The sequence below is a fragment of the Scylla paramamosain genome, unplaced genomic scaffold (genome assembly GCF_035594125.1).
Source record: "Scylla paramamosain isolate STU-SP2022 unplaced genomic scaffold, ASM3559412v1 Contig32, whole genome shotgun sequence".
NCBI lineage: Eukaryota > Metazoa > Arthropoda > Malacostraca > Decapoda > Portunidae > Scylla > Scylla paramamosain.
Window position 1 is genome coordinate 411,818 of NW_026973697.1, and position 8,183 is coordinate 420,000.

Below are 8,183 nucleotides of genomic sequence, written 5' to 3' on the forward strand. Positions count from 1 at the left end.
CAGCTGGACGGCAGAACCATTGTGACTCACTGCTTGGAGAAGAACAAGGTATTAGGCTTATCCCCTATGCTATTTTTAGTGTTTTTTAATAATATTTAACATGCTATCATTTTTTTTTATATCAATATATCAACCTGCCATTTTTGCTGCTTTGAACGTTTTGCAGCGGCGCCTGTGCTAAATGTGTGTGTGTGCCTTATTTCCTCCTATTTTTTTTTAACATTGAGACTTTTTTTTTTATATCTAACGAAGGCAAAGTGTTTACCATTAGCGTATATATGAGTAGACTCACAAGAAAATAATTATAAACTGGGTAGGTACTTGACATTGCCCACAGGGAGAGACTGCCACGTGTAGGCCTGACAGCTTCCACCACTAACTCATTTTCCTGCTGTAAGCCCTACACACTGGTTCCCTTTCCTCACACAGGCAGAGAAGGTGTACAAGGAGGCTTTGAAAGAGGGGAAAACTGCCCTCATGACTCGAGAAGACCCTGACTCAAGCGACATTCTCACGCTTAACCTCGGCAACTTTCCTGCGGGTTCGTGGTTGTGGTGGTGGTTGTGGTTGTGGTGGTGGTGGTAGTGTGTGTGTGTGTGTGTGTGTGTGTGTGTGTGTTTGAGAGAGAGAAAGAGAGAGGTTACTGTCACCCGTACCTCTCCTTGCCTCACCCTTACCTCACCCTGTCTACAGAAATATCTAAAAACATTGTAGGTATGAGGAAAATAGCATTATAAAGGTTGCTGCCAACCTACCTCAGCCTTCCTCACCTTGCTCCACCCATACCTTAGCTTCCTCACCCTACCTTATGCTGCCTCGCCCTGACCCACCCATACCTCACCCTCTCTCACCCCGCCCGCTTCTGCTGCAGGAACGAGGGCCAAGGTCACCCTTCGTCTGGTGATGGAGTTGAGGGTTGAGACAGACGGCATCATCAGCTTTGTTTTGCCCACAGTACTCAACCCGCGCTACACCCCTGCTGACCACCCTCGCAGGCAAGGTAGGTCAGCTGAGGTCACAGGTCGTGTCAGCTCAAGGGAGTGTGCGGTGGGTTTGAAATGCACTAAAACACTTGTAGTTGTTATTGATTGTTATATTCCAGATTATACCAGATTGGTTTGGGGCGAGGAGAATTCGCTGAAACGCTTAGAATGCATTCACTTTTTATTTTTCTATTACCTACACTAGCAAAACACATGTAATTGTTATTTTCCATTACCTAAAGCTTCAAAACATGTAATTGTTATTTTTCTATGATTTATCTCAACAAAACACATGTAATTGTTATTTTCCATTACCTAAACCTTCAAAACATGTAATTGTTACTTTTCTATTACTTACCTCAACAAAACACATGTAATTGTTATTTTCCATTACCTAAAGCTTCGAAACACATGTACAGTGGAACCTTGGTTTTTTAACTTAATTCGTCTATGAAAGCTGTTCTAACTCGGAAATGTTCAGAAATCAAAACTATTTTCCCCACAGGAATCAAAGTAAAAATGGATTAATCCGTTCCCGCACACCGTCGCAGCAGCTCAGGACAAGGCCTGGATTTTTTTTTTACCCGGTCCACTTTTTTTGGGGGGGGATTTATTGTTTTTATTTATTTATTTATTTTTATTCTTCATATTCATATGTAAATCAGTTTAAATAAGAAATTAAAAAATAATGTAGAGTGAAAGAAAAGGTGTGAAGTGTTTTCTTTTTTTCATGTAGGAGGGGCACCGGTAAAGAGCAACAAAAATATAATAATTGAAAAAAAGAAAAGGCCACGCCACTGAAGTGACGTCCCCAGAGCTGAAAGCAGAAGACAAAAATTACAGGATAAGTGTTTTGAAACCTCCCTCTTGAAGGAATTCAAGTCATAGGAAGATGGAAATACAGAAGCAGGCAGGGAGTTCCAGAGTTTACCAGAGAAAGAGATGAATGATTGGGAATACTAGTTAACTCTTGCATTAGAGAGGTGGACAGAATAGGGGTGAGAGAAAGAAGAAAGTGTTGTGCAGTGAGGCCGTTGGAGGAGGAGAGGCATGCAGTTAGCAAGATCAGGAGAGCAGTTAACATGAAAATAGTGGTAGAAGACAGCAAGAAATGCAACATCAGCCAATCAGCTGCGAGCTTATAAACCCACCGAGGCTCCAGGAATCTAACTTAAGTGAACAGACTATAATCCAGTCATTCTGAAGCATCTTTACTGTACAACCATCTCTTATCTTTAACCACTTTGCTCCGGATGCTTAAAAACACACGTTGTTCATATACGGCGCAGGCCTGCGAGCGGTAATTTATCTCATTTATAATACTATAATTCTCTCTCTCTCTCTCTCTCTCTCTCTCTCTCTCTCTCTCTCTCTCTCTCTCTCTCTCTCTCTCTCTCTCTCTCTCTCTCTCTCTCTATATATATATATATATATATATATATATATATATATATATATATATATATATAAGAACATAGGAACATAAGAAATAAAGGAAGCTGCAAGAAGCCATCAGACCTACACGTGGCAGTCCCTGTATGAAATATACCTACCTATTTCCACCTATCATCCCCATCCATAAATCCGTCTAATCTTCTCTTATAGCTCCCTAATGTCTTAGCACTAACAACTTGATTACTGAGTCCGTTCCATTCATCTACCACTCTATTTGAGAACCAATTTCTTCCTATCTCTTTTTTAAACCTAAATTTTTCAAGCTTGAGCCCGTTATTTCTTGTTCTATCCTGGTTGCTGATCCTAAGAATTTTGCTTACGTCCCCCATGTTATAACCTTTATACCACTTAAAGACTTCTGTCAGGTCCCCTATTAACCTACATCTATCTAAAGAATGTAAATTTAACAGCTTCAATCTCGCCTCGTAAGGAATACTCCTCATACCCTGTATCCTTTTAGTCAATGTCCTTTGTACTGATTCTAATAGATCTATAACCTTCTTGTAATATGGGGACCAAAACTGCACAACGTAGTCTAGATGAGGTCTGACCAGCGTCAATTATAACTTTAATATTACTTCAGGTCTTCTACTTTTAACACTCCTAAAAATGAATCCTAATACCCTATTTGCCCTGTTTCTGGCCTCTATGCATTGCTTTCTTAGACAGAGTTCAGAGCTAACTATAACTCCTAAATCTTTTTCGTACTTTTAACCTACTAGAGCTGAGTTGTTTATTGTGTAACTACTGTGTAGGTTTCCTCTACCTACGCTAAGTACATTGCATTTTTTTATGTTAAATTGCATTTGCCATCTGTCTGTCCATTCGTTCATCCTATCTAAATCTGCCTGCAAAGTGATGGCATCTGATTCTGACCTAACTAATCTACCTATCTTCGTGTCATCCACAAATTTACTAACATCACTACTAATTCCATTATCCAAGTCATTGATATATATATTAAAAACAACAATGGCCCAAATACTAATCCCTGTGGCACCCCACTAATTACATTACCCCACTCCCAGATTTGGAGCCGTTTATTACTACTCTCTGTCGTCTGTCGCTTAGCTATGACTTTATCCAGCCTAACACCCATCTATCCCACGTGCCCTAACCTTTCTCAGGAGCCTCTGATATCAATATTGATATCAATATTGATATCAATATTCTCGAAACTGCTATTCATATTCTGAAAAAAAAAACAAAGATTCATTGGTTCATATTAATAGAATCATGAATCTCCAACGAGGTGTATAGACTATCATATTGTGTCTGTTTTCTGTCATTCACACCCTCTCTCTCTCTCTCTCTCTCTCTCTCTCTCTCTCTCTCTCTCTCTCTCTCTCTCTCTCTCTCTCTCTCTCTCTCTCTCTCGCGTCGTTTGTCACTGTATTAGGATAAGCTGCTAAATACTTATGTATAGTGTAGATAACAGCTTTAGTGCAGCCACTTCTTATGTACAGTTGATGCCATTACATGTAGTGAACATAACTCAGAGCGGTGAGCCTTGACTCTCTCCTGGCTGTGAGCTTGGAGTTGATCACGCACCAGTCCACCAATCAGAGGACATCTTAAATTTTATTTTGCAATAAAAGAAATTAGCAAAATTTGAGGGGGTAGGGGCGAGGTTTGAGAGGGTAGTAAGGAAGGGATGAAAATGGAAACCTGGAGCGCAGAAGAAATTTTGCCCGCACCAGCGGACGACGACATGGAACGCGCCGCCGAAGAAGACATGAAAGAAGAACGCGCCGTCAAATGCTGTGGCTTCCTGTACCTGCTGCGGCGACTCTTCCGCAGGAAGAAGAAAGCAGCAGTGCGGGAAGCAGCCAAGACCGACAACGTTAAGGAAAAAGTCATCGAAGACACAGAAGAAGAAACTATTGAAGAAGAGACAGTAACGCGCGCCATCGTACACGCAGAGGAAACGATGGAAGATGACGGAGATAACGGAAATGACGAAGAAAAAGACTTTGTAGCAGATCAAGAAATGAAAACCTGCGAAGATGAAGCATTAGTAGAAGCGGAAAACAAAGCAGAAAATAACGAAAGCGACGATGGGAAAGAAAAACCCACCCACACTAGTAAGAAGAAGCGTAAGAGATAGAAGCGAAAAGTGAAGGTGGAGAAGGCGCCTCCGGTTAAGGCAGATGAGGACCTGGCGATGGGCGTGAAGCAGGTGTCCGGCGAGGCCTCAGAGGCCCCTAAGGCCTCTGAGGCCCCCGAGACTCCTGAAGCCACAGAAGGCGACTCGGAGGGCTGGACGGTGGTTGCCTGCAAAAAGAAAAGGCCCAGGAAGGTGAGGGTACAGCCTAGCCTGCCTAAGGAGACTGTGGCGGAGACCCCTGAGGACCCAGACCCCCCTAAGAGGGACTCAGAGGGCAAGGAGGTGGTGGGCCGCGGCAAGAACAGGCCCAAGAAGGTGAAGGCACCTAGCCTGCCTGAGGTGAAGGCCGCCATCGAGTCTCCTCGACGCCAGCAGCTCGAGGCGAAGAAAGGAAAGCAGCGGGCTGAGAGAGCCAAGCAGCAGCGTGCGCTGGACAGCGTGCGCCGCTCTTGGCAGGAGGAAGAGAAGGAGGCCACTCTCGCCGTAGCGCCCCACATGCGGCGCTACATCGTTGGCCCACGCGGCGCCACACTGCGGGAAGTGTGCCAAGAGTTCGCTGGCGTGCGAGTGTGTGTGCCGCCTCCCTCAGACACCCGCACCGCCACCATCAGGTTGTGCGGACCTGCCCGGAAGGTTCCCGCCGCCCTGGCGCGCCTCGAGGCCTTGCTCCGGCAGGCCGAGGTGATCGAGGCGCAAGTGGCGGTGACGCCACGCCAGCGGTGCCACGTGGTGGGTCCCGCCGGCGCGACTGTCAGGAGACTACTGCAGGAGTTCCCTGACGTGCAGGTGAGAGTGCCGCCAGCAACAGACAAGGTGTCTCGCACCGTGCTGCTGCGCGGCCCGCGCACCCAGGTGGCCGGCGCGGAGGCATTTGTCAGGGGCTGTCTGGAGGCCGCTGGCCGCACCGCCCACGCCGCTCACGCTGGCCACCGTCACGCCCACCACGCCCGCCGCCACGCCCACAATCTCGCCCATCAGTGAGGCGCCATTTAATAAATTAAATGATCTATTATTCTGTGTCTATTAATATGTATTTATGTGTGTGTGTGTGTGTGTGTGTCCTGATGAATGTGTACATGTATAGCCATATAGAAGGGCATCATAACATTGACAATATTCCAAGTTATGATGACATATGCATGAATATGTACCCATGACAATATTCCAAGTCATGATAAAATGTGTGTGAATATGTACCTATACGTTTTCCCATGTAGAAGGCCATCATAATATTGACAATGTTCCAAGTTATGATGAAATATGTGTGAATATGTATATAATATATGTATATAATATATGTATATAATATATGTATAGCCATGTAGAAGTCATATGTATGAATGCGTGTATGTATTGGCATAACTTATATAATATTCAAAGTCATGATTAATTTGCTTACGTGCGTTTGTGTGTGCGTGAGTACGTGCGCGGGTGCATATGTGGATTCTAACATGGACGAAAGGAGAAAGTGTGTGTGTGTGTGTGTGTGTGTGTGTGGAAGAGAAAATAAAAGAAAACGAACAAAAAAAGTCATCAGCGACCAAAAATAAGAATGAAGAAACTGAAGAAATAAAATCAGAAAATGAACAAAAAAAGTCATCAGCGACCAAAATGAAGAGTGAAGAAGTCGAAGAAGAAATAAAATCAGAAAATGAACAAAAAAAGTCATCAGCGACCAAAATGAAGAGTGAAGAAGTCGAAGAAGAAATAAAAGCAGAAAATGAACAAAAAAAGTCATCAGCGACCAAAATCAAGAAAGAAGAAATTGAAGAAGAAATAAAAGCAGAAAATGAACAAAAAAGTCATCAGCGACCAAAATGAAGAGTGAAGAAGTCGAAGAAGAAATAAAAGCAGAAAATGAACAAAAAAAGTCATCAGCGACCAAAATCAAGAAAGAAGAAATTGAAGAAGAAATAAAAGCAGAAAATGAACAAAAAAAGTCATCAGCGACCAAAATCAAGAATGAAGAAGAAATGAAAGCAGAAAATGAACAAAAAAAGTCATCAGCGACCAAAATCAAGAAAGAAGAAATTGAAGAAGAAATAAAAGCAGAAAATGAACAAAAAAAGTCATCAGCGACCAAAATCAAGAATGAAGAAGAAATAAAAGCAGAAAATGAACAAAAAAAGTCATCAGCGACCAAAATCAAGAAAGAAGAAGAAATAAAAGCAGAAAATGAACAAAAAAAGTCATCAGCGACCAAAGTTAATAATGAAGAAATTGAAAAAAAGAAACTAAAAGAATAAAATAAAATAAAAAAGTTATAATATTTCTAAGAAGCATACTACTTTTCATCTACCCCTTTTCACTCCCTGTTTCTTTTATTTACACCCAAGGAGGAGGAGGAAAAGAAAAAGCAAAAATGAACAAAAAAAGTCATCAGCGACCAAAAACAAGAATGAAGAAGAAATAAAAGCAGAAAATGAACAAAAAAGTCATCAGCGACGAAAAACAAGAATGAAGAAGAAATAAAAGCAGAAAATGAACAAAAAAGTCATCAGCGACCAAAAACAAGAATGAGGAAGAAATAAAAGCAGAAAATGAACAAAAAAAGTCATCAGCGACCAAAATCAAGAAAGAAGAAGAAATAAAAGCAGAAAATTAACAAAAAAAGTCATCAGCGACCAAAATCAAGAAAGAAGAAATTGATAGTAAAGAAGAAACTAAAACAATAAAATCCAAAAAAAAGGAGGAAAAGAAAAAAAAAAACGTAAATGAACAAAAAGTCATCAGCGACCAAAGTTAATAATGAAGAAATTGAAAGTAAAAAAAACTAAAAACTGTGTGTGTTTGCTGATGCAAGATTGATAATTCACCATTAATGAAAAAAATGTCACCCCAGCTGTAATTTTGTAATGAATAATAAATGTGTCAATGATATAAGTCCTTTTTTTTTTTTTACTGATATTGTTTACTTAAGATTTCCCTAAAATAAAATAAAAAAAAAATAACAAGGAGGGAAAAGAGAAGAATGACAGTAACGGTATAAGAATGACAGCGGTAGATAGTATGAAGGTGTGTCTTAGCGGCATGATAGAAGGAGCGGCATGATTAAGTAACCAGTGAGAGGGAAAGTATGGCACACAATAAAGGAGATGGAGTTATATGTAGGGATGGAGGAAAAAGAGGAGGAAGAGGAGGAGAGAAGGGCGGTAATGACTTCCCCTGAGGACTGTAATGAGGGATCCCGGACCTTTGACTGTTGGAAAATTAAACTGTTAAATGAGTACTGAAAAAAAAAAGGCTTGTATTTGCTACTTGGTGGTGATTGGTGTATATATGTATGTATACTCAGCATTGAATACTTATGGTGTAAATGTTTATCTATCAGCGTGAAAAAAAAAGACAGTGGAAAAAAATGTTTTCAAAATTGTTAAATATAGAAATTTCTTTAAAACTTCTTTCTTTCAGTCAGTCTTTATATATATATATATATATATATATATATATATATATATATATATATATATATATATATATATATATATATATATATATATATATATATATATATATATATATATATATATATATTTTTTTTTTTATAGATTCTTCTTTATATATATTTTTCACTACCTTATTATTAATATTTTTTTTCACCTAAGACGCATGTTTCTTTTCGCTTGCCTTTTCTCTCC

General features: G+C 40.4%; 1 protein-coding gene across 1 annotated transcript in view; it reads left to right on the top strand.

Annotated features, from left to right (window-relative positions):
• The first annotated feature begins 471 nt into the window (after positions 1 to 471).
• Positions 472 to 8,183, top strand: part of LOC135097814 (von Willebrand factor A domain-containing protein 5A-like) — a 22,032-nt gene continuing 14,320 nt past the window's right edge. The window contains exons 1-2 of the mRNA XM_063999865.1: positions 472 to 541; positions 872 to 1,000. The gene's annotated coding sequence lies outside the window, so the exon portion shown is untranslated. The remainder of the gene's footprint in view (positions 542 to 871; positions 1,001 to 8,183) is intronic.